The sequence below is a fragment of the Symphalangus syndactylus genome, chromosome 10, assembly GCF_028878055.3.
Source record: "Symphalangus syndactylus isolate Jambi chromosome 10, NHGRI_mSymSyn1-v2.1_pri, whole genome shotgun sequence".
NCBI classification, from domain to species: Eukaryota; Metazoa; Chordata; class Mammalia; order Primates; family Hylobatidae; genus Symphalangus; species Symphalangus syndactylus.
In genome coordinates, this window is record NC_072432.2 from 59,479,171 (window position 1) to 59,503,962 (window position 24,792).

At 39.3% G+C, this 24,792-nt stretch overlaps 1 protein-coding gene, 1 long non-coding RNA gene and 1 pseudogene across 6 annotated transcripts in view; 2 read left to right on the forward strand and 1 right to left on the reverse strand.

Annotated features, from left to right (window-relative positions):
• The window catches only part of LOC134731523 (uncharacterized), a 38,015-nt gene extending 15,205 nt beyond the window's left edge, over positions 1–22,810 (reverse strand). Inside the window, exon 1 of the long non-coding RNA XR_010113855.1 lies at positions 22,604–22,810. This is a non-coding gene — a long non-coding RNA (uncharacterized lncRNA). The remainder of the gene's footprint in view (positions 1–22,603) is intronic.
• LOC129492206 (protein Cripto-like) overlaps positions 1–24,792 on the forward strand; it is a 65,733-nt gene that overhangs the window by 23,565 nt on the left and 17,376 nt on the right. The window contains exon 3 of one of the 5 annotated variants that reach the window (XR_010113854.1): positions 22,699–24,779. The exons of the other annotated variants lie outside the window; for them this stretch is intronic. The gene's annotated coding sequence lies outside the window, so the exon portion shown is untranslated. Of the gene's footprint in view, positions 1–22,698; positions 24,780–24,792 lie in introns of those variants that run through there. 5 annotated transcript variants of the gene reach the window in all.
• LOC129491609 (HIG1 domain family member 1A, mitochondrial-like) lies at positions 524–19,944 on the forward strand (annotated as a pseudogene).

Genomic DNA, 24,792 nt, shown 5'->3' on the forward strand with positions numbered 1-24,792 from the left:
TCACTATTTTAATTTTAGGAACAGATAATTGTAGGGTTGGCCAGGCCTATGTCCTGTGCTCCCAGTGTGGCTGGAATGGGGGTAGGGTACAGTGATAGGCAGCCCCTCTGAAACCATGTGGAAGCAGGGAATAGTGGTTTCCCCAAGGAAGGAATGATGAAAATAACATATGTCTGCCATAAATATTTTCTTAGGGAATTTTATTAAGAAGTAAAGAAGAGGCTGCTTTTAATATGAAGCAACTTCCTGTCTCTTTGAATTAAAGTTCCTTAGATAGAGCTAAATTATGACCTTTTGAATTGTTTGACTTAGATCATAAACTTTTACAAGATGAAGTACACTTTATTCTTTGAGTCTCAAGGTGTTAATAAGTCACGTACAGTAATAAAGTAAGGAGAAGCCCACCTACAACCTTTTACATCTATCTGTTCAGCAAAGCAGAGGACAGCAAAACATATTTGGTTTATTTTGGCTTCCAGCCAAATAGGAACTTTAGAAATTTGTTTGCAGATAAACTGTTTCAATGTTGGAGAGGAACTGTACTGCTCAGCAACTACTATGGGATGCAGATCCCCATTTCATGGAGAAAAAGCTGCAAGCAGCGTGCTCATTTGCTGTGCATATGGAAAAACATAGAATGCTCACCATTCACATGACTGCTAAAGCATTGAAAGTATTGATATTTCTGTACCCTCTATTCTTAAAGGGGGAAGTGGGTTTTCAGTTTTGAGCATTCGTTGATTTGCCTAGGTTCCTATGTTTGAAAGTTGTCTTCTGGGAAAGAAGTAATAATAAAAAAAAAATTTTTTTTTTTTTTAAAAGACCAAACTTTTCTTATCCATTGCTGCTTCAAGGTACTTTACTTTTATATCCTTCCCATATTGGCATGAACTGTCTGAGAATGCAACCGCTTTTTTTTGTTGATGTTGTTGTTATTGTTAATTTTTAAACAAATATTTTTGTAGAGATGGGGTCTCACTCTGTTGTCCAGGCTGGTCTCTAACTTCTGGCCTCAAGCAATCTTCCCACCTCGGCCTCCCAAATTGCTGAGATTACAGATGTGAATCATTGTGCCTGGCCTGCAACATTTTTTAGAAATAGAGAATGAGTGTGACAAGTATTCTATTCAGTTGCCCAATAATGTAGTCAGATCAGATACTTAATTGTAGCTAGAAAGTATTAAGTGGGTTCTTTTTTTTTGTCACAGGTTTTTTTTATGTATAAACTTGATCTTAAGTAGAAGAAATAGTGAACTTCTGTGCTTTTTAAAGTTATAAATATATATGAATAAGAAAATACTGACAGAAATGAAAACAACCTCACATCCTGTACTTCCTGACATCCTCTTTTAATTTTGTAAAGTTTCCTGTCATTATTTTCCAGTGTATTTATTTTTAAGGAAGTGTCTTTAGCACGAAGAAAGAGACAAGCACTGCTTCCCTTCCCCATACCCCTCCCTCTCTCCCTCTCTCTCTCACACACACTCACATAGACACACACACACACACACACACACACACACGCCCTTCAGAGATTTAGCAATTTTGCAGTATTATTATTCTATGATTCAGCAACCATGACCCATTTCTAGGTGGACACATAGATTTGGGAAGCAGTGGAGTGAAGCTTCAGCACCAAAGGGAAAGCAAGAGGTACCAGGTCCTAGATCTCTACATTTATTCACTGTGAAGGTGTGATGAAATAAACACGTCACAATATCATTAGTTATTGTTGTTAAGCTACCACTCATTGAGCTATTGCTAGGTATTATGTGCTAAATGCTAAGTGTGCTGTCCTAAGTCCTAAGTACTTTACACACACACACACACGCACACACACACACACACACACATTGCATGTTTGTAATATGCCCACAATTTTTTAAATCAGCTTTGTTTCTTTTTCTTTTTCTTTTTTTAGAGACAGGGTCTCACTCTGTTGCCCAGGCTGGAGTACTGTGGCACAATCATAACTCACTGCAGCCTCCACCTCCTGGGCTCAAGTAATCCTCCTGCCTTAGCCTCCTGAGTATCTGGGACTACAGACACGCACCACTCCACCTGACTCCATAATTCTTAATATCAGAATTTCTTCTGTGGGTTAAGCCTGTGTTTTTGGTGGTCATGACCTATTAGTAAATTATGAAATTAATTTAATGAGTAGAGATAAATTCAATTCTATAACATCTTTGTGAGGTGAATTATATTAACCCCATCTGACAGATGAGGAACATCAGAGCTTAAAAGGTTAAGTAACTCACCCAAATTCACAGAGCTTGTTAAATGTAAAATTGCATTTGGAGCCTTTCTGTCTCCAAAACCTTGCCTTAACTACTAAAGCTATACTGTACCATTTAACATATCTCACAATAATTCTGGGCATATCACACCACAACTATAACTACATATAGAAGAAAACCTACCTTCTAATATATCTTATAAGAGAGAAAATAGGGTTTGTAAATTAGCAACCAGCCTGTATTGTATTGAATATAGGCTTAAAAGTCTAATGTGTATGTATGCGTGTGTGTGTGTGTGTGTGTGTGTGTCCATGTGTGTGTGTATCAATTAGAGGGTGGGGAAAAACATTTATAGAACTCAGTACCATTAATAAAAACATTAAAATTCACTGGCATTCAAAATTCATGAAGGCCTTAGTCAATTTTCTGCTGTTATAGCAGAATACCAGAGACAGGTAATTTATTAAAAAGAGAAATTTATTCTGTTCATGGTTCTGAAGGCCAGGAAGGCTGAGAGCATAGTACTGGCATCTGGCAGGAGTCATTCCATGGCAAAAGGATGGATGGCAGAAAGGGGCACATGAAGCAGAAAGAAAAAGGCGGCCAGGCTCACCACAATTAACCCATTCCCGTGATAATGATAACATTAGTCCATTCATGAGGACAAAGCCCTCATGACCTAATCACTTCTTAAAGGCCCCACCTCTTAATAATTGTTACAATGGCAATTAAGTTTCCAACACATGAACTTTGGGAGACATATTCTAACCATGGGGATGACTGAGTTCTTAGGCAAGAGTTTCTTACTTTAAAAAAATGCATAATAATCATATTTTGTGTTTACACAATGCTTTCCAGTTTATACAAGGCTTTTCTAGATATCATGTGACTTTCAAACATGCTATGGACTTTATATGTGAGGCCTTCACATGGTACAGGCTGTAAAAGTGGTTCTAGCTGATAACAAGTAGTTATCAACAAGAAAACTAACACATTTTTACCACAATCCATGTTATAAAAATGGTTCTTATAGATAATCTGCCATTCCCAGCTCATAAAGAAGTAGCATAGCTGCCAAATGAATAACCAAATAGATATGTTTAATGGGCTCTAAAAAGTCAAACATAAAACCAATCAATAAATTGGCTCTGGGACTCAAATAGCTTTTGCAGGAAACATCTTTACTTTCAGAAATAACTATAATGGTGTTTCGTAAACACTTTTGCCATTTCAGAAAGATCCCCTAAAATTACTAGGAACACATCAGGTGTCAGCATTCGTATATTCTCACTCACTCTTCATTTTTTTAGGGGAAAAAATGTATCCAAATTGACACAGGCAGAACCTCTTTTAGTTGGTGTTGGCTGTCATTTTATTCAGGTTTAAGTATGAGTCTAATTACCCTCAAGGGACTTTTTGACAAGTTTATCACATGACCACCAGAGTTTCTGCTGTGGGTGAAGGAAGTGTTTTTGGTGGTCACAACAACTATCCATGATATCAATTTAGTGAGTACAGACAAACACTTTTTTTTTTTTTTTTTTTTTTTTTGAGACGGAGTCTCGCTCTGTCGCCCAGGCTGGAGTGCAGTGGCGCAATCTCGGCTCACTGCAAGCTCCGCCTCCCGGGTTCACGCCATTCTCCTGCCTCAGCCTCTCCGAGTAGCTGGGACTACAGGCGCCCGCCACCACGCCCGGCTAATTTTTTGTCTTTTTTAGTAGAGACGGGGTTTCACCGTGGTCTCGATCTCCTGACCTCGTGATCCGCCCGCCTCGGCCTCCCAAAGTGCTGGGATTACAAGCGTGAGCCACCGCGCCCGGCCGACAAACACTTTTTAAAAATGAAATAGAACAGAATACATAATATCAGAATGTGTCACTGGTAGTAAAGGTAAGTGTGTTTCATAAAACTTTTCCTGCAGTGTTGTGTTAGTCCCTTCTTGCATTGCTACTGTAAACCCCGAAAATCTGAGACAGGTCTCAGTTAATTTAGAAAGTTTATTTTGCCAAGTTTGAAGATGAGCCTGTGGCACAGCCTCAGGAAGTCCTGATGACATGTGGCCAAGGTGGCTGGGGCACAGCTTAGTTTTATACATTTTAAGGAGACATGAAGCATCAATCAATATATGTAAGAAGTACATTGTTCGGGTCTGGAAAGGCGGGACAACTTGAAGCAAAGGCAGGAAGACTTGAAGCGGAAGCAGGGAGGGGGCTTCCAGGTCACAGATAGGCGAGAGACAAATGAATGGTTGCATTCTTCCAAGTTTCTGATTAGCCTTTCCAAAGGAGGCAATCAGATATACATCTATGTCAGTGAGCAGAGGGGTGACTTTGAATAGAATGGGAGGCAGGTTTGCTCTAAGCAGTTCCCAGCTTGACTTTTCCATTTAGCTTAGTGATTTGGGGGCCCCAAGGTTTATTTTCCTTTCACATTATAAAGAAATACCTGAGACTGGATAATTCACAAAGAAAAGAGTTTCACAGCTCTGCAGGCTTTACAGTAAGCAATGATGCTAGCATCAGCTTGACTTCTGGGAAGTCCTCAGGAAGCTTATGATCATGGCAGAAGGCAAAAGGAAAGCAGGAAAGCAAGTATGTCATGTAGTCAGAGCAGAAGCAAGGAGAGGGGGAAGGTGCCACACACTTTCAAATGACCAGATGTCTAGAAAACTCACTATTGTGAAGACAGCACCAAGCCATGAGGGATCCAAACAGCCTCCCACCAAGCCCCACCTCTAGCACTGGGGATTACAATTCAACATGAGATTTGGGCAGGGACAAATATCCAAACTATATCAAGTACCTATGTGTATATTCTGTGTATACTGAGTGAGGATACTTAACGTGGGTTATGGTTTAAAAAAGCTTTGGAAGCCACCATGTTAAGGCATTATCACCAAAGGAATCTTAGTGAAAATATAGTTTTTGGGTGGATGTTTCAGAGCACACAAGACTCTGTTATATGGAGTGGGGCACAGTGGAGAGAATTGCTGAGAGGTGAGGGATGTTGATGTCCAAAATACAAAGGAGGTCAAATGAGCAAAACTCCACCTAATCCAGTTATACCTAGTGGTGGTCCTAGTCTTTGGTCATGGCTGTGGCTAATAAGATTTAAGATATACCTGTGGGTAGCAAGGGCAGAAGGAAGGGCAAAAGGGAGAGGAACAGAGAGAAGAGGCAAAGAGGGCAAGAGGGAAAGGTCAGAGTGTTGACAGTGTGAGTTGGAAAAAAGATTGGTATTTATGTGTGAAAAAGAGGAAAAGGAGAGATAAGAGCAAAACTAAGTGACGTGCAAGATGAGGCTTGGCAGACAGAATAACTTTCAGCTTTTAGCTGCCAGTAACGTAAGCTCAACTACAATGGCTCAAACAATAGATAAATGTATTGATTCGTTCACTGGCTTGGTTATGTCACAAGGATCCACAGTGTTGTCTTCAGTTGCTTTCCCCTTGTGGATATATGATGGCTATAGGATGGCTAAAGCAGGGCTGTGGGTTTGGGATGACTGGAAGAGCAACTGGGATTATGTGCTTCCTTATCCCATTCAAGGAGCAAAAGGCTGGATTCCTGTGACTCTCTGAATGACAAGGGATAACTTTCCAGAATACCCAGCACTCTTCTGCATACATCTCATTGGCCAGACTTGAATCACATACCCATTTCTGAATCTATTACTGACAGATGGATGGCATTACTTAGACCATTCGGACACCTTTCTGGAGCTGGGATCAACCTTTCCCAGCCACATGACTAGAAGGGAGGAAAGCAAAATTGAGGTTCATTAGGAACAAGGGAGAAGATTTTTTGCTGAGTAGGCAATCAACAAAGTTCACTGCACACAAGAATTTTTTAAAACTTTGGTAATATATCCTAGTGGCTATAGTAGATTTGATATGCAAAATTTCCATCACTGAAACAGTTTCATTTTTAGAGGCTTATTATGTCATGTTCCTTCTCATAGAAGAATGCCTTTGAAGGTATTTAAATAAACTCAAAGAAATCAAGTACAGAGAGTTTCTATTTTCTGTATATTTTACCACCAAAAGAAATCTCAATTTCTACCCCAAAGTAATATACTATATTCACTCCCTAGAGACAATGGACAATGATTGACCTCCGTTGGAACACACATCATAATAGAGAAGCACTAGCCATTGTGTAGAGCTTTACTTCTCTGCCTGATTCCCTCCCCCACTCAGAAGTTATACTTCAGCATTATCCTCCTATGTCCTAGCCAACTTTCTGCATCATGACACAAAGACATTGATGGTTAGGATCATTCTAGCCTGAAGAAAGCAAGGGCAAAGCCAGCCAGGATTAGATGAAACACACACTGTTTGCTGAATGACCACGGTGTTTTGAGGTTTCTCTTTATGAAAGGCTAGCATAAAGTCAACAGCCCACTGTTGCTCAAATCTGTGCTTTAGTTTCATTGCCACCACCAAACACTTCTCCACCCAGGAGAATTACAGCTAAGTGTTGTTTTAACTACATCCCCAGGGGAGTATTGAGTAAGACAAAAAGCATGCTAGGTCAACAACAGATCTTTTCTGTAAAAAGGAACATTTCAGGAAAATTAAACAAAGTGTAGAAAAGCCTTAGCTTGCAATCTGTTGTTGCAAAGTTCAAACAATGGCTTTCCTCCCTACTTAGGCAAACACCAAGCAGGAAGCTCTGAATAGAAAAAAAAAAAAAAAAAAAAAGACTGTCCAGACCCACAGAAGAGAATAGCTCATGATGACAGTCATTGTTACTTCATTCCTATTTGGACACAATTAAGGCCATTAGTTCTTTCATTCCAATTCATCTGATTATTTTCAGAAGTTCTAGAGTGAGGACCTTACAATCCTAGAAATCCTACCTGATGAACTGTAAAAATTGAAGCATAGTTTTTCAGTTATTTCAAAGCTCAGCTAAATCCCCAAATAGTTTGACTGGCCTTCCCTTGTTCCCTGGCAACGATGTGCAGGTAAATTGCTCTCCCTGGGATCTCTGCTGATGGTAGGGCCTATGGGAAAACAAGATTCATAGCTTGCTCACTGGTGTTTGCAAATACCTTCTGGAGTTTGAAAACTATACTTTTCCTATGAGGATTTCGTGATTTTCTGTTTGGAAAATTTTGTTATTGTCCTCCTGCTTTTCTTTTCCTCTGCTGCACAATTTCAACATTCAGTTTTCCGTTAATCGATGTCATAGTGCCATCCCACAACAATGTCGGCTGAGCTCACTGCTGGCTGCCTTCATAGTGACCAGCTGAAAATATTATAGGACTTTTCCCCATGAGCCCACACTAAACAAAAGCACCCTGCCACTTTTTTCTGTTTTAACATTTGTCTACCCCAAGAGGAGCGGGGCAGAATTCAGAAAATATTTGTCATCTGGGAACAGAAATAAACAAACAGGTCATATGAGAGGCCTTATTTTTTCAGATGCTCTACTGATTATCTCACTTTGTTGACTGATTAATGCCATTCCCCTTGAATAAGTCATTTATATTACCTCAGTTTCTATTCTATGCTTCCTACAGTTGACATTGCTAGGATGAGTAAATTCTTATAATAGGTGGGGATTTGGTGAGCACTGATATATTTGACTAAAAAATTTCTTTCATAAAGTGTTTTAAAAATAATTTAAAATTTCAAAAGCTCTTAAGGACATTACCTAGCATTTTAAGGAAAGCCTAGGACACTGATTTTCATTCCCTTCTGAGTTCTTTCAGCTTTAAAATGCTATGAATTTATGAATAGAATAGTTCCCCCTTATCCTTGAAGGATACGTTCTAGGACTTAGTAGATGCCTGAAACTGTGGATAGTACTGAACCCTACACTGTCTATACTATGTTTTTTCAATCTGATAATCTAGATTGTTGCATCTACAGTGCAGATAACTGGACCAAAAGATGATTCACCTTTGGAAGGAACTGAGTGGAATGCTGTGAGATTTCATCACCTGATTTCATCAGAATGGTGCACAATTTAAAACTTATGAGTTGTTAATTTCCAAAATTTTCCCTTAAACATCTTCAGATCGCGGTTGACTGCAGGTAGCTGAAATTATGGAAAGCAAAACTATGGATAAGGGGGAAACTACTGTATATACTACCTAAGTCTCAGTATGAGATTCTGAATTTGTTTTACAAAGGTTAAATAAATCAGTTAAATATTGATTAGGTAATGCAAATCTATGCATAAAGCAAAATAATAGCATAATTATGTGATTACGTAATAATACCTTACACACAATAGGTACTAAAAAACTATTTCTTGATTCTTGCCAACTTTCACGTTTTCGCATACCGGTTTTCTAACTATACAAACTCTATGCAGTGGGATTTTCAAATAGATGAGTCATTTTATAGCAATATATTTTATAGCTTATATAACTAATATGTTTGGAAGGAAATTTATTCCTTTAGTAGGACGAGATCTGTCGTTCCTATCATCCCTCACAGGGTCTTCTTGTTTCACTTTATATGTGTATGGCATTATAAAGGCTTACTGGAGTGCTATTTTTTTTCTTCCATTACACTGAAGTCAGATATTAGAAGAGCAAAATCCATAATATTCCTTCCCAGGAATATCCCAAACCAGACAAAAACAGAAAACCAAAACACTTTTGTCTTGTTTGACCTTAACTAACGCTAGTGGGGTTCAACATCTTCTCTAAGGTTCAGGCCCTTGTCTAGTTGGATACAGACCAGGTAATGTCCTCTTTGCTCCAATAAGAGAAAGGGCATCCTTATTCCTCCTGGTTTTACCAGCATTCTCTGTATCTTTCTTAACAATCCCTGCCAATTTGCCCTGTCAATCACCTTTTAAAGCTTGCTGCCTGGTTCACATTTGTGACTCCTGACTTCCAGTAACCTACTGAGTCTACCAGGTACATTCAGACTGGTCTCTCCCTGGACACCCATCATCATCATCACAGTAATAATACTCCCACCTATTACTATGTGCCAGATAGGCAGCATGCATAATGTGGACTATCTCAATTACACCTTACAAAAACCCTATGAGGCGAGTACTGTTATTCGTTGCTTCAGGTTACTAAGAAAGCACATAGCAAATAAGTGGTAGAGGCAGGACTTGAACCCAAGAAGTCTCCCAAATACTATTCTCCATCTCCTCTCAACTCTTGCTCAAATGGAGAACTGAATAGGAGCCACTTGGGTAACAGCCAAGCTCCCTAACCATATGGCATTTTTCCCATCTGTAGAAGGGCATAGGTCCAGCTGCATAGAATGATGTTGCCTTCCGACAGTCTTCTCTTAATTACCTTAGTGGCAAGAGGCTTTATTCATTTTCTTTGTACTCAAAATTAGCTTTTACTTTTTATCCACACATAACGCCACAGATGGCTCAGATTGAATTCATTATGGGGTATCATGTCCCCTGTCATTTGTTTATAAGAAGGGCTCTGGCCTGGCCTTAGCAACTTTTAGGTGAAGCCATCTTAAAAAATGTCAAGAGCCACAGAAATAGAGTTCCAAAAATGACAAACATTGCAAGCATTCATTTTATACCCACACAATCTTTATTTTCCAATTTCTGTTAGTTGAAAACAAGAACAGTAAGAGAGCTCAGAAGAGACTGGATCTTTAGAAATACTTCCAACTATCTATAGCCAAAAGCCAAACATACTTACTCCTACATCCTTATTTCATGCAAACCAGATAATATAAAAAAGACTTGGAAAATGCTTTATAGCTGTGTGTAAGCTAAAAAACCTACATAATCACACACAAATGAATGGGAGATATGAGTAGCAAATACAGGGCCTATGTTCTTCTTTACCATCGAAATCGAAAGCATAAAAGACTAAAGTGTGGATTCAATTAAGAACTTGGTGGTGCCCTTTAAGAGGTGGCATTTTCCAGTATATATCTCAGGCAGTCTAACGAGTGATACCAGAGAGCAAATGAAAGTCTCTAAGGGGAACTATTCTGTCTTGTGGTGAAAGTCAAGGCAAGGTGAGAGATAGAAGTAGATTTCTGGGTCAGGTGCAGTGGCTCACGCCTGTAATCCCAGCACTTTGGGAGGCCAAGGCGGGCAGATCACCTGAGGTCAGGAGTTCGAGACCAGCCTGGCCAACATGGTGAAACCACGTCTCTACTAAAAATACAGGAATTAGCCGGGCATGGTGGCAGGTACCTGTAATCCCAGCTACTCGGGAGGCTGAGGCAGGATAATCACTTGAACCCGGGAGGCGGATGTTGCAGTGAGCCGAGATGGCGCCATTGCACTCCAGCCTGGGGGACAACAGCAAGACTTCATCTCAAAAAAAAAAAAAAAAAAGGAGATTTATGGTTGCCAGGGTTCAGGCCAGAAATATTGTAAAGTAAGAGGGACCTTCTCACTTGATGAGAGCAAAAGTCTTAGCTTGGTAGGAAAGGAACTATCTAGCTCCCGTCTGAGTGACAGAAACAGAAAGGAAGAGTGGGCAATACCCCTCTCTGTATTGCATTTGGCCTGTTAGGAAACCATGAGATGGGGCATATGATAAACCCAGTCTGCTCCTGTCTCAGTGTTCCCCTCTGGAATCTTGAATCAAACAGGAGTTTTCTCAAATGAGCAGACTGTCTGATTCCGGAAACTGATCACCTACCCAAGTACGAGGCTCCAGATGGCAGGGATCTGGTCTGTTTTGTACACAGCTGTATTGTGAGGACCCGGGACATAGTCGGTGCTCAGTGAATATTTGTTGAATGAACATTCAAATGCACACGACACAGAGCCCAATAATTTGAGAGCAGCCCAGAAATATTTGGGACTTGTTTTGCTCTTCACCTAAACAATGATGGCAAAACAAGAAAAAGGAGGAGGAGAAGGAGGAGGAGGAGAAAGAGGAAGAGGTCATTCGTCATCTGCTGAGTTATTTTGTTCATATCCAGTTTCTGCTTCCTTGCAGAAAAGATGCCAGAAGATTGTAAAGGAATAATTGTGTGTTTCTGTGTATGTGTGTGCATGACTATTCTTATTGATGTACATATATCAAATCATGTCGCTATATCTACCTCTGTGGTTGACTTTAATTAAACTTTTTTCAACCCTGCTGAAATGAAAGACTTTTCTAATTCTCCTGATCTAGTAGTAGTTATTTAGAATTATAAGAAGTATGATTAGCTCATAAACAAAAGAGCCCATCTTTGCTAGTAATTGTGCTAATAAGAGAAAGGCAATCCGGTAAGCCCAATCCTCTACTCCAGAAATCTCAGGACATCTAAAATTGGGAGTTGGTGGCCATGTAAACAAATTCAAATTACCTTCCAGCAAAAACCTCAAACTACTTGTTTGAGATGGTTTTGGCTGGAAGACGTGAATCCAGATCAAAATCAAAAGCCACAGAAATACTGAAATAGTTGAAACAGAGACACAGTCATTACAGGAAGCTTATGAAGGTTCAAAGGAGGTTAAAAAAAGAAAAAGAAAGAAAAGGAAGAGCTGCAGCAAGAAACGCTTGTGGCATTCATTGCCCATCCCTACTGGAAATGTTGACGATATCCTTTGAAGAGGAAGAGGAAGGAGTTCGAGGTGCAAAACAAGCAGCCCAGACAGTGACAAAACAGGAAACAGGAGTGCTGATGAAACTGAACTGTGAATTGGGAAGACAGCAACACATTAAAGCCACAGGGCTGTGAAAGACACCCGAAAAGGACAATGTAAAAGTGGCGAGGGACTCAGAATGAACTATGGATTAAATAAGCATTGACAAATAGATAATGAAGTCTAAATTTTCTTATTGAAATGACCTAGAAACAAACTTAGTCATATTATTATCATTCTAGGAGTATTCTATTGTACTAGAATTGCATTGAATCAAATATTGTTTGAAATAAAGAGACCTTCAGATTTGGGGGGATTCTGTTGTTAATATATAGAGATATCTGATAATGGTGTTGGTTAATAGTAATATGTAACAATTAACGCATTGCCCCAATACTTTATAGGTAATATCATTTAATCCTGACAAATTTTTTTTGCTTGTTTTTTTGAGACAGGGTCTCCCTCTGTCACCCAGGCTGGAGTGCAGTGACCTGATCATGGCTCACTGCAGCCTTCATTTTTCAGGCTCAAGAGATCCTCCTGCTTCAGCCTCCTGAATAGCTCGGACTACATGCATGCCCCACCACACCTGGCTAGTTTTTTTTATTTTTAGTAGAAACAGGGTCCCACTATGTTGCCCAGACTGGTCTCTAACTCCTGAGCTCAAGTGATCCTCCCAAAGTGCTGGAATTACAGGCATGAGCCACTGTACCTGGCCAACAAATCTTAAAAGGTATATGATATTAACACTTTCAATTTATAGATGAAGTCTCTGAAGTTGTATGATTTGTCAAGGGTCAAGTTAAGGGCCAATGTAGAATAGTTTATGACAATAGCTTCCCACTCTTGACTCCAGAGCCTGAGTTCTCTGTACCATTTGATCAACACATGACATGACATTCTACTGAGCACACCTCTGGTTCATTTCCATTTCCATTTGCTCTGTTTGCCAGAATTGTTGCTATGTCCCTTTGCCAACCTTTAAAGAGAGAGATAATGGGCAGCAAATTGCCCAGAATTAAGGAACAACCCAAGGAAGAAGAAAGAATCCAAGACAATAAGGCCCAACGGCAAGTCGGTTATTACAGATTATAGAATTCAAGTCCCTCATTAGAGTGAGTAAATTTTTGACATCTAATTAAAAGTCTTGCTAAAAGAATTTTAGCAGGTTAATGACAAAATCCTTGGACTAGGTAGAGAATGACCAGTAAGTTATTTTATGTACACTTATTTAATAATATAGCAATACTTTTTGAAGATTACTCTGTCAAGAGTCTAATGTAACAGCCTTATTATAACTTAGAATATTAATTTGAATATCAACATAAAATAAGGCATCCCTGAATTTTTCCTAACCAAGAAAAATGTCCTTGTACTATGGCCACAGCACGTGTATCTTTCCCTCCCTCCCTTCCTTCCTTCCCGTCTTTCTTTTCTTTTCTTTTTTTTTTTGGAGTCTTTCTCTGTCACCCAGGCTGGATTGCAGTGGCATGATCTCGGCTCACTGCAACCTCCGCCTCCTGGGTTCAATGATTCTCGTGACTCAGCCTCCCAAGTAGCTGGGATAACAGGCACCCACCACCACGCCCAGCTAATTTTTGTATTTTTAGTAGAGACAGGGTTTCACTATGTTGCCCAGGCTGTTCTTGAACTCCTGGCCTCAGGTGATCCACCCACCTCAGCCTTCCAAAGTGCTGGGATAACAGGCGTGAGCCACCACACTCAGCCAGCATGTGTATCTTTCTAATGTAACTTACACTCTTGACACAGTAATCTTCAAAAAGACTGTCAGTTCTTTTGGCATTATTATTACTATTTGACATTATTGTTATTATTCATATAACAACAATAACTTGGCATGGTTAAGTTGTTTGTCTAAGGTCACATAACATAGTAGATATTTCGAATTTCTCCAAAATATTTCATCCAAAATTCATACTGTTTTCCAGTAAGGTCCAAATTGGATTAAATTTAAGTTTATGTCACTTTAATGCAGTTGTTTTTAAAGAAATAAAAACTTTGCATCAGAATCCAGAGCATATGTTTCTCATTTGGCTGCCATTCCGGCTTTGTGGCACGCAGAGTTCACTTCCCCAATCAGGACAGTTTTGGATGGCTGCTGCTCTTTCATAACCCAGCTGGTTTGTAATGCTCGTTAGGTTAGGGAATGAGCCCCTCAGACACTATTGCTCAGAATTCTTTAAAGTCTTAAGGCAGATTCTGTCTGGGTGCAGTAGCTGACACCCATGATGTGATCTAACACTTGGGACAGTGGGGTGGGGGGATCACTTGAGCCTAGGAGTTTGAGACCAGCCTGGGAAACATAATCAGACCCCATCTCTAAAAAATAAAAAATAAGAAATTAGCTGGGCATAGTGATATGCACCAGTAATTCCTGGGGGTCAGGGGTCAGGGGGTGAGGCTGAGGCAGGAAGATCTCTTTAGCCCAAGAAGTCAAGTCTGCAGTGAGCCACGATCGCACCGGTGCACTCTATCTAGCCTGGATGACAGAGTAAGACCCTGTCACACACACAAAAAGCAAACTCTAAATGAACAGAAAGACCTACATATACTTATATGGATGAAGGCAACACAGAACACCAAGAGGCTTCCACTCAGAGCACAATCATGTTGTTGGGAATTTGAGGGCAGATGTAGAAAGATACACATGCTGTGGCCACAGTGCAAGGACACTTTTCTTTGTTGGGAAAAATTCAGGGGTGCCTTATTTTATGCTGACGCTCAAATCAATGTGCTTACTAGTAAATGCTCCTGGGCTAAGGCTGTTAGAAGATGGAACGCTGTTAGCTTGGTTCCATACAGAATGGATTTCTAGACTTCCATAATTTTATTTGATTGGGATTAATGGGGCTTGAATGTCTTCATGTGATAAAACAACCGAAAATCATGTTGCTGTTTGTAGGATAAAATGAAATATAAATACTTAGATTGTTAAAAAACATCCAGTATATGATTTTGTTTTGAATCATATACTATTGTATGCTATTATAGGAGAATGATAATATTCTTAAAACCAAAGGAATATGTAAAAGGTATGGAGAAAAATGTGTAATTGAGAACGTTCTATCCATTAACATCTTTTTTCCGTAATATTTTGTGTGGAAAAGATAGCTAGTTGCCTAACCTTGATTCTTATCCCAGCAGAATATCTCTCAAGACAAAAACTACATTTCCCAGTCTCCCCTGTGGCTAACTGTGGCCACGTGACTAATCTCTGTCAAAGATATGAAAGCATAATTCCCAGATAAAACGTCTAGAAGGGCTACTTAACAGAATTTTACTCAGCTGGGAGTGATACTTTCTGCATTTCCTTCTTATTTTGGCCTGCAATGCAGGTGTGATAACTGGAGCTTCAGCAGCCCAGCGATGACCTTAATAATGAAAGCCATGTGTTAAGATAATAGGGAAAAGAGCCTGGGGGTCCCAGATGATATTATGCAGTGGCCATAGCTAGATAGTTTCTCTTCCAACTCCTTTTATCTGAGGAAAGAAACCCCCAAATTCCAGCTTGCTTTAGGCTTTGGTAGTTTGCTTTTTTTTTTTTTTTTTTTAATGTGCAGCAAAACCTAATCCTGATATATAAGCAATAAAATCCTCTACTCCCAGTCCTAGCATTGAATTTCAGAACCCAAATACCTAAAACTACTGATAATCAGTATAAGAGTGTAGTTTGAGAACCATGAGTTTGGTTCTTATGTGTGGATTTTCACTGAAAAAGTTATAAAAATAATTATTGAAACTAACTTCTATTTTTATCTTTGTAAGTCTTGCTTTCACTGAAAAAAGAAAAGAATAGGTAAATGGCACTGGATCTCATTCACATTTTCTTTCTCTGTCTCTGTCTGTCTCTCTCTCTGTCTGTCTCTTTCTCTGTCTCTCTCTGCCTCTCTCTCTCTGTGCCTCTCTCTCCAAGTAATATTCAGCAATGATGTAAGTTTCATCCTGTTCAAAGTATTTATTTATTTATTTTCTGCATATCTATATAACACTTTAAGTTCATTAAGTATACCTACATAATTCTCTCTTATGATTCTCATAATAGACCCATGAAGTAGGCAAGACAAACATATTTCCATTTCTACCAAAGTGGAAACTGGGTTTTCATCCTCATTACATCAATTTGAGGCAGATGGGACTATTATCTCTAACATACATAAAGCAGAATCATGAAATGATCACATCATTTGACCCAGTGCCTTGAATACAAGTTGGCATTCAATAAATACTTGCTGGATGCCTGGATGAGTGCCTGGGTAAGTGAGTGAATAAGGAAAATGATGCAGGGAAGTTAAAGGAGGTATCAGAGTCACAACATTGGAATTAAAATGAGGGAGTTTTCACTTCTATTCTAGTTCTTTTTTCATTAATTATACCATGTTGCCTCTCCCTAGAAATTCATTCTTCAATTTGCTGAGTTGTCCATTTGAGTGTACTGTGAGTGGAAGGCAGTTTTCAGATGGTCATCAATGGTGAACTTCAGCTGATGCCCCAGCACAACATTGTACACACCACAAAAGAGTTTGCTTCCACTGGCAGCCCTCCCAATCCTCACATATTAATGCTTGGCCAACAGCTATTGTCTTTGACAAGTGACTGTGCTGGCAACATAGCATTTCCTTAAACAAAGCCCTTCACATGGATAGCCAGCAAGGAGTCCCATTTCTAGCTTTGCCTGACACTGTCACACAGCTAGAGTATTTGTTTTACTTGGGAAAATGTTCCAGGAGGCTCTGTGCTTGTGGTAATTGTTGTGGTTTAACAACGGCTTAAAGATTTGAACTAGGAAACATAAAAGCCTCAGTGGATCCTAACATTTAGAACATTTTCTTTCTTCTGAAGGAGCTAAGAAATAAACAAGAGCCAGAAAAACCTGAACTTATCACCCTGGGTTATTCTAAGATACGTGTCTGAAGTGAATTTACTTTTTTTTTTTTTGGCAGACAACTGAGACAAATATTAAATGATTTCTTCTAAGTCACCTAATTTGTCAAGCTATTAGCTATAAAGTCTAGGTCAGGGGGTTCAAGGCTTCCCTGGGCCACATTGGAAGAAAAATTGTCTTGGGCCGCACATAAAATACACTAACACCAATGATAGCTGATGAGCTTATAAAAAAATTGCAAAAAAAAATCTTGTAATTTTTAAGAAAGTTTGCAGATTTGTTTTAAGCCACATTCAAAGATGTCCTGGGCCACACGCGGTCTGTGGGCCATGGGTTGGACAAGCTTGGTCTAGGTCCTATACTACTCAGCTAGTGGATGGAATTCTAAGCCTGCCATTTGCTGGCTGTGCAAAATTGGAGAAATTAATAATTCTCTCTGAACCTCAGTTTGATTTTTTTGTTTTTTGAGACAAGGTCTTGCTCTGTCACCCAGGCTGGAGTGCTATGGCATGATCATGACTCACTGTAGCCTTGACTTCTTAGGCTCAAGTGATCTTCCCAGATTAGCATCTTGAGTAGCTGAGATTACAGGTGTGTGTCACCATGCCCAGATAAATTTTTAATTTTTTATAGAGAGAGGGTCTTGCTGTGTTGCCTACGCTGGTCTCAAAATCCTGGGCTCAAGCCCTCCTCTTGCCTTGGCCTTCCAAAGTGCTGAGATTACAGGTGTGAGCCATTTCACCAGGCCCGAACCTCAATTTGTATATATTCATAACTGGAATAATGTTTCTTGACTCAAAAGTTGTCAAAAGTTTAAATGAGAGGTAAGGGGTCTAGAAATTTAGAAGTCACTCAATTCCATGTTAGTTTCTTTCCTTCTCCCACTAACTGTATTTCTAGAACCCCTTGCCATATTCTGTGACCAAGGAGAAGCACTGAGAAATCCAAAATAAGCTTTATCAAAGCATTCTAATTTGCTTTAGTATAGACAAGTTTAAAATTTCCCATAACATGTATAATTGACAAAAATACCTAAGAGGATCTAGAAGACAATTGGCCTGGTTTACTTCACCTATGATAATTCTGGTTCTTTGGTGTATTATACTTTTGGCCAGGATTCTGTAACAGGACTCAGAAAATTGAGTGAAAACATCTTGGTGCCAATGACTTTCTCACAATCCTGACCCAAAAGTCCTTACCTATCTATGCCTTTTCATAGCATGCCCATACTTTTTTCAGCAAGTGTATTTGAAGCACCAAATATGTGCCAGGCACTATCTAGGTGCTAAGTATACAGCAATGAGCAAAATAGATAAAAGAACTGTCTGTCAGTAGGGACAGACAGACAATAAACCAAATAAGTATGGTCCGTTGGTGAGTGATAAGCGTGATGGAGAAAAATAAGGTAGAAAGAGAGACATGGAGTGTTGGGGGCAGGAGTTTGCAATTCAACATAGTAGTCAGGAAAGTCGCATGAGAAGATGAACAAGTAAAGACATAAAGGAGGTAGGGAATGAGCTCTGCAGAAATCTGGAAGAGCAGAAAGCATGGGAAGTACATAGACCCTGAGGCAGGAGAGTGCCTGGCATATTTATAGAACAGTAAGAAGGCCAGTGTGGCTGCAGCTGAGACAAACAAAGGAGAAAATAGCAGGACATGAGGTGAGATGGGTAAGGAGATGGGGAGCGGGCAGATTGTGTATGGCCATTATAAGGACTTTGTATTTTACTCTGAGTGAAATGGAAGTATTTGGTAGGTTTGAGAAATGACATGATCTGACCTATGTTTTAAAAGAACTATTTAAACTGCTGGGTTGTGAAACAGGCTGAAAAGCAGTGAGATCAGCAAGGAGATGGTTGCAGTAATCCAGTGAGACATGATGCAAATATTTGCTGATGGATGGGATGTGGGGTGTGAGAGACAGAGAGAAATCAAAAAGGACTCCAAATTTTTTGGCATGAGAAAGTAAAAGGATGGTGTTGCCTTTAACTTATGTGCAGAAGACTACAAGAAAAACAGGTTTGGGGGCAGATCAGCAGTCTGGTATTGGACATACATTTGAGATGATTATTAGACATCCAAAGAGAGATGTCACGTAGGAAATTAGATATCAAGTCAAGACACAGGGGAGAAATCTGGGCTGGAGATATAAAAATGTGAGTGTTGTCAACCTATACATGGTATTGAAAGAAAAGAAGACAGATATTTATGTGCATAGAGACAGGCAAGTGGGTAAGATGTGGTGGAGGGAGCTTGTAGAAGGTCTCTACTGTGTGCTTCAATTTTCCCAGTGGAATGAGAAGCCAGATTATCCATAGGGAGTTTCTAGTTAAGGGACAGGAGGAATGGCACACGCCTAGCTGTAGAGTAGGAGTGATTCCCAGTAATAACTGCCAGACTACTAGTCTTTATCTGGCCTAAGTTTCCCAGACTCTGGAAGTCTAGGGCCCATTCTGTCAGTGCCTCTCTTTGGTCCACCATCCCAGGTCTCAGTTTTTCTCACCTGTATCTTTGTGGTAGGGTAAACATACAATGTGGCTCTTTCCTAAACAGGGACTTTAGTATCCTGGCTCAGAAAACCTGCTCTTCCAAGTCATTTGAATGTAGGGTGCCTGGAAAGAAGAAGGAACCATAGAGTTCAACAGCTTCAAACCTTGCTCCATTTTTTTTTTACGTGAATCCTAGGGAAGTAATTTTATTTGTAGTAAAAGATTTATACGTACAGATGTCCATAAGTGTTATTTATAATAAAAAAATGTGGAAACACTCTAAGCATCCCAAGAAGGGGGACTTTTAAATAAATTGTCATACACCTGTAAGATAAAATATTATATAGGCATTAAAAACAATGTTTACAACAATGCTTAATAACATGGCAAATGATTATAATATAATGTTAGATAAAAAATTAATATAGAGGTCAGTTGGATTGTGAGAGATTTTCTCACTCTAGGGAGATTCTTCAATCACTGCGTCAACAGACACAGATGTTTCCCTTTCTTCCTATGATAAAGATCAGGGATCCAAACTTGTTCGAAAAGTTGAAGAGCCACCATTTGTTCTCATTGGAATGGCAAGCTTTCCAGCAATTGTTCCATAAGGATTATACAAATGGAGGAGCAGAGGAAATGCTAAAATGTCCCTTCTCCTGATCCACATGTGTTATAGAAGCAATGACTGTTGGTATGGGCTGTTCTGTGTATTAGGAATTCTGGGCAAAGCCTAAGCCTTGGAAGGAGGATGCTGTCTTGATTTTGTGAGAGGACCTTACTTTAGTTAGACATCTCATTATTGAGGTTATGTGTTTATGTTGGAAATAAATTACTTGAGTGGGTTCAGACGATAACACGGTATTTTGAATACTGGCTTCCTTTCTTGCACGCTTGATTTTCCTGGTGACCAAATTACTAGTGACTAGTTCACTAACTACGTCATTCAGGGAAGTCAAGTTAACACAAAGGAAACATGTCACCTAATTCCACTTGATGATGTTAAAACTTTAAAACCACCTTCTTAGACTGTAAAGATGAAATTAGGACCGGGTGTGGTGGCTCATTCCTGTAATCCCAGCACTTTGAGAGGCCAAGGCAGGTGGATCACTAGAGGCCAGGAGTTTGAGACCAGCCTGGCCAACATAGCAAAACCGTGTCTCTACTAAAAATACACACACACACACACACACACACAATTAGCCGGGGGTGGTGACACATGCCTGTAATCCCAGCTCCTTGGGAGACTGAGCCATGAGAATCACTGGAACCTGGGAGGCGGAGGTTGCAGTTACTGTACTCCAGCCTGGGTGATAGAGGGAGACAGAAAAGAAAGAAAGAAAGAAGAAAGAAAGAAAGAAAGAAAGAGAGAGAGAGAGAGAGAGAGAGAGAGAGGGAGGGAGGGAGGAAGGAAGGAAGGAAGGAAGGAAGGAAAGAAGGAAGGAAGGAAGGGAAAAAGAAAAAAGAAAAGAAAAGAAAAGAAAGGAAAGAAGAAATTAGTTCTAAAGAAGATAGCTGGCCATCCCTGAAGTACTGCCAGTTTGCTGAGGAATTTCACATGCTTTGTATGTTATATAGGAGTCCTATCTGCCCTGGTTAATCTAACTTTTCTTCTTCCTGTCTTGTGAACTGGCTGTCTCTATTAGAACTTTTCTGAAACTTGCATGGAATATATTAACAAATTGTAACGCCTCCCACAACTCTTAAGTGTATGTATGTGTGTCTAAACCGAATCAAGAAAGCTTACAATAGAGCTTCATAGTAATAGTATTTATTTCAGAATCATAATTGTAAACATGAGAATAACTTAATTATGAACTCCGGTTTAGCTCTTTTATAATTGCAGAATTATATTTTAGCTGCGTTATATTAGAATAATTTTTAAATGTCATCTTATTTTAAGCACTCATGCTAAGGTAAGTGAAGAACACTTTTTAAATTTTCTCCAGAAGAATCATAAACAAGAAACTAAACAAATTACCTATAATGAAAGTGACTAATGAGCAAGCTGGTTTGGCCAGATACTATACACAAACTTTGATAAAAGGCAAAATGCTTAATTTGTATTTTTTTTTTTTAGATGGGGTCTTGCTCTGTCACCCAGGCTCTAGAGTGCAGTGGCATGATCATGGCTCGCTGAAGCCTTAAGTTCCCAGACTCAAGTAATCTTACCACATCAGCCTCCAGAGTAGCTGGGACTACAGATGCACACCACCACGCCTAGCTAATTAGAATGCTTTATTACACTTGTGAAATTTTCTTGTCTAACCTGAATTTACATTCTATAGTGATAACATAGCATATGTATTACTATTAAAGTGACTATGTAAAAAAAAAATGTAAAACTGTATGTACAATATGATTCCAATTTTTTACTTTCATATGTGCAGAGAACATAGAATGAAAAGAAGTATTCCTAATTAATAATTATTTGTCAGTGGTCGACTTGGGGTTTTTCTATGTTATATAGTTCTGTGTTTTCTAAATATGCAGTCAGAAGCAGATATTTTTCTTATAATTACATTTTTAAATTATGATGGATAATTTTCAGCAAATATTAAAATAAGGAACTCCTTGGGAGGCCGAGGCGGGCGGATCATGAGGTCAGGAGTTTGAGACCAGCCTGGCCAATATGGTGAAACCTCGTCTCTACTAAAAATACAAAAATTAGCCAGGTGTAGTGGTGGGCGCCTGTAGTCCCAGCTACTTGAGAGGCTGAGGCAGGAGAATTGCTTGAACCCAGTAGGCGGAGGCTGCAGTGAGCCGAGATCGCGCCACTGCACTCCAGCCTGGGTGACAGAGCGAGACTCCGTCTCAAAAAGAAAAAAAAGAAAAAAAAAAAAAAAGGTACTCCTGAGTTATCCCCAGTCCTCCTTGGGTCACTCTGTCCAGCTTCTGATTCCTCTGCTTATTTTAGTTGTAGGTTTTATGAGATCTCCCTAGTATTTGGTACCTTATTCCTAGACTAAGTGGTCAAACGTGTGTGATGGGGCAAGAGGCCTTAGGATGTTGAATAATCGCTGAGCAGGTGGTAAACCTGTGACACTAATGTAATGGATGTGGGAGTGGTCTCCTTGCAGCCCTAGAGCCCTTCATCAGAGTGGGATTTCACCCATCTGAGCTGGCAACAAGCCCTGTTATTCCCAGGACATCTAGAATTCATCAGTTGTGCCTGGATTGTTTATTCGCTTCATTCATGCTCCTGAATTCTTTGTAGCAGAGTCATTTCCTATTTAATTCTCTCCAAAGTTTCCCCCTTTGGCCCAGGACTGAAAATTATCTGTTCTACAGTGCATAAAATATTTTTCACAAAGGTAAGCCATTAGTTAGGTATTAGTCTGTTCTGGAAAAAAAGTCAAAATAGTTGAGACCTATAGTTAGTCCATGTGATCTGGAAGTGACCAATAGTCATCACAGGGGGCGCACTTACCTAAATCGAATCCTTGTGTATCATTTTCTGCGTTGGTACGTAGATCCACGTTTTCCTTTGGGAGGCTCACTTTAATATCCTTCTGCTTCTTTAAGATTGGGAAACCACCCAGGCCTCCCAGCTCTTGGCAAGCAACACTCTGACTTCATGTTGTTACTCAGCATTTTGTTTCTTATTGAAATGCCTGGCACTGCACAACCGGTTTGTAAAGTCTGAAGATCCCCTGGGCATGCCCAGAAACAGCAGCCTCAGGAAGACAGAACTGAAGAGAGCACACAGCGAGAACAGGAGAAAGGCTTTACAGCTCTGGTCAGCCTGACTCAAACCTGTGTTAACAGCCCAGACTCTTGTTGCTCCCTCCAGCCCTTCCTCTCTCTTCTAATCACAATCCTACCCACCCTTCTAGTAGGAACTCAAAAGCCACCTCACTCAGTCTAAAGTAATCTATCCCTCTTCTGTGTTTCTTATAATACTTTTATTTATTTTGTCTTACACATTTTCCCTGTGTCATGCTTACTTATGTATGTATGTCTTCCTACGAGGTTGTAAGTGTTCAGGAAGATTAGAATGATCCAGTTTAGCTTTTATCCTTCTCCTTCAGCACAACGCCTTGTACTTATTAAACAAAAATGCTCGAATTGCATGGAATTGAATCAAAATGTAAGAAAATAATCTGCTTTAGAATAGATCTGAGAATGCTGAGTAATGCACAACCCCTGCCTTCTTTGGGGGGACCTGAAAGCTTAGGGGGACTTCAATTACTTCTGGATTTGGTATAGCTTCAGCAAAGGCAAGATTTCCCAGGGTTGCTATGGCCTACAGGAATATCAGCTTCCACTGGTCTTAGTGTCTGGCTTTAAATGGCAATGGAATCACACTGATTTTTTATGTTCGTATAGTAACATCATAAAGATACTGAAAATACTGGCAGTATGAAAGGAGAAAAGCAAATTCATTTCTTTTTTGAAAGATAAATCTCATTCATAAGGGATTAAACTTTTATTGTAGATAAGGTGAAATTTGATAAGTTAAAATGAGAATCAGATCCACGTTTGTTCTCATGGAAGAATTTCAAAATGCTTTGTTGGGTGAAAAGAAACCTTCTAAAGTAGTACGTTTATTATGATTCTTTTTTTGGTAAAAACAAACTTAAAAACATAACTTCTACATAAAGTATATGTACACACACCTGGGGAAAGCATTTGGAAAATTATACAGGCATTAATTTCTCCTACAGTTAAAGTGTCCCTAACAAAAACTGGACATAGCACAATTAGCTGCTTATTGAACATAATTTAATGAATCACTGTTAGTAATAACCAGAACTGACTGGGAATTGGGAAATGATAAAAAGCTGCTGCTTCCCCTGGCTGTAATGGACTGTACTGCAGGCAGACCTGCACAGCAACAGTGATGGGGCGTTAGAGGGTGCTGAATACGTGGCGGAAAGTACAAGGAAGTTTGTGTTTCCTTTTGTAGGTTTTGATCTACCTTTTAAAAATTAAAGCTAGCAAATACATTTATGGTTACGAAAACAAATTTATTGTTAAAATTACTATTTTAAAATTCTGTTCTACTGTGAGTTTTAACATTTCTGTTCCCATTAAAACATTTTTTAAAAAAATGTTAGTTTTAAATTGCAATTTGGTTTAACTTTAATAGGAGATACACTTGTAAAGGACAAAATCTAAAAGGCACGTGCTAGTATTTCTAAATGAGAAATTTTTGTTCCATCCCTATTCCCCAGCCATCCTTCTCCAATTTCAACCAATGTTACCTGTTTCTTTACATTCTTTTGATAAGTTGAGATTTCTTAGAAATGCACCTATTTTGCAACAATAGAATAGGCTATATACTAAAATACTAACTGTAGTTATTTTCAAACAATAGGATAATAGGAAATATTTATCTCTTTATAGTTTTCTGGATTTTTTTTTCCCCAGTAAGTAAAAGAATTAAAGATAATTTCTAAAACCATTTTGTTGGACTCTGTGTGACAGCAGCCTAAATATTACATTGTCATCACTTTTTAATTATTCCATTCCTCTGCTTCTGATCTTTAGTCTTGGTTACCAGTATGGCAATGCAAAAAAATAAAATTTCCTTTTACCTACTTTCTCTTCCTTCCTCTTCCTCAGTCCATACCTCATAAAAAAATAAAATTGCATCAAAGTCATATTCTGAAAAGA